Here is a 2,500-nt window from a genome sequence, read left to right as displayed (position 1 = left end):
AAACTTAAAAAGTGTAACGGGAAGGTTACTCTATTTTAAGTTAATTGAAGTGCAACTAAAGGGAGAGGAGGTATGAAAATAGGAGGTTTTACTTTTCATAACCCATTTTTTGGCAATTTACATAAATCTATGTGATTTCTCTGGCTGTATATACCGACAGGTTTATTTGGTGGAGGGTTTTGTTTCTATTTATGTTTAGGTGAATTTGGTTAGTTTGGAAATTTGTGTTTAATTTGGTTAATGTTAACTAGTCTCTTTTGTGTGTATATATGGTTGATTAGTATATTGTTGTCAAATTTCCTCTCTGACAAATTGTCTGAAATAAATTCCTATTCATTCATTCATTCATTCATTCATTCATTCATTCATTCATTCATTCATTCATTCGGTGTAGCATGTTACAGTAGCTCTTTTAAGATGAGCTCTTAAAATGAATAAGCAGAGACGACTGGTGCTGCTGTCCCAACCTCCAGTCACATTAACTCAAATGTTCCAGGTGCAAGTTTGAAACTCAGAGGACTTTGAAAGCTGCTATGCTTAGTTAGCATGACACCAAACGATGAACCCGATTTTTAACACTTTATGCAACAATTTCTGAGATTCCTGTAGTTTAGTTTTGGTGATAGAGCTGTGAATGGGCTCTATGCACAGCTCCACTACTTCCTGAATTTAAGGCAGCTCCTTTGTTTCCTGTCTTTCATTACTGGACGAACTGATTAATCCAGGTGTGTCTGGCCAGTTACTTAGGTCATACACACCTGGATTAATCAGTGCATCCAATCATGAAAGACAGGAAACAAAGGAGCTGCCTTAAATTCAGGAAGTAGTGGAGCTGTGCATAGAGCCTATTACCTGCTGGTTGGTGACAAACCTTCATCTTAGTCACATTTCTTCACATCTCTGAATTTTGAACATTCCAAATTTTCAATTAAAGATGGATTTTACAGTTAAACCAGATTTTATCTAAACATGCTGTAGAGATTAATTGAAACATTTTGATTTTCCTTCATTTGCTTTGGTAATGGGCTGCCAAGTTGCACAGTTAATAGCACCACCCAAGAACAGAGAAGGTTCCAGGTTAAAATCCCAGACGATGGACTTTCTGCATAGAGGAAACATATTCTGTCTGGGCTCACTGGCTTCTTCAGTTCAAAAACATTGGGTTGATTGGGGATCTTAAACAGCCCTTAGGTGTGAGTGTGGATGCTTGTATGTCTCTGCATGGACTGCTGGAGATAAATGTGACCCTGATAGTAAAGGATCAATGTTTTTATGACAAAAAAAACAGCAAGCTTTAAAAGATCATATAGCATTTACATTTTATATATCCTGGGGTGGAACTTCTGTAAAGTTCACAAACACATTCGGTTTGACCTTTTTAGGTTTTCTAAAAGGGCCTTGTTACAAACTGCACATTTCAAATCCAGTAGCTCAGTCTGTTTACAGACAATGGTTTTCCCACTAAATGATCGCTCCCTTTTGGTTTATCACATTTCATTTCTGTATTTTACACTATGCTCTATTTGTTAAACAGTAGAACACTTGTGTATGTTTACTATAGCAGGAACATGTTACCAGGACTATGATATTGCACATGCATGCAATGAATTAACAAGAAATGGAGCGAAGCAGGTGACGCTCTGTGGTGTTAAAACAAAGGGGAAAAGTCCAGCATGAACAAGTCAAACATTTATTTATGCCAATAGGAATGAGGAGTGAGAGGCACCTGGAATATATGAATGTTGGTATTCACTGAGGTGAGAGCAGTGCAGAAAAGTTCAGATTTTGCCGAGTAATATTAGGGAAAACGATGCTTTTATTAGGCTCTTTGTTACAGTGCTGAAAACGTTCATTATATGAGTGATTGGAGTTTAAAATTTTAAACCTTACATTATATTTTACAAATTTTACAAAGATGCTGTTAGTGCTTTACTGTGCAAGCAGATTGCACAAAACGGTGTTTATGTCGGCTGATTACACCCAAACAAAACATTTCAAGGCTTAAAAAATGACTAAAAGGCACTTGCACTATATTGTTTTATTTTAAGATAAATATGTTTTTTCATTACAAAAATGGGACTAGGTTTCTTTATCTGTTTTTTGTCCAGGTCACTTCTAATGTCCTTGTCTGAACTTTTAGATTTGTCCAAAATTGAAGTTTTTGCATTTAAACATTCAAAAAGATTTGAATTATTCATAAGTAATTCACGATTAGGAGGGAATTTAAATTCAGATTGTTAGAACTTGAACCTATATTTGTATTCAGTAGAGTGAAGACCATAAATATTTGAAGCTATAATTGTGAAAAAATCTTGCATGCTGTAGTAGATTGCAAAGGGATTTTAAAAGACAACAGGGTCCTCCTTTTACTGGCTGTCTACCCTTACGTATCACTAATGCATCACCAAGTCTTTCTCTGATTGGCTGATCTGTAGTGGTAGGACTAAGTCATTACTTTGCAAGTTTAGGCCCCGTCTACACGAAGTCAAACCCTGGCCTA

This window comes from Cyprinodon variegatus, unplaced genomic scaffold (genome assembly GCF_000732505.1).
Source record: "Cyprinodon variegatus isolate N-32 unplaced genomic scaffold, C_variegatus-1.0 Scaffold94, whole genome shotgun sequence".
NCBI lineage: Eukaryota > Metazoa > Chordata > Actinopteri > Cyprinodontiformes > Cyprinodontidae > Cyprinodon > Cyprinodon variegatus.
The sequence above is the reverse complement of the archived record's forward strand: the minus strand, read 5'-3'. Positions refer to the sequence as shown.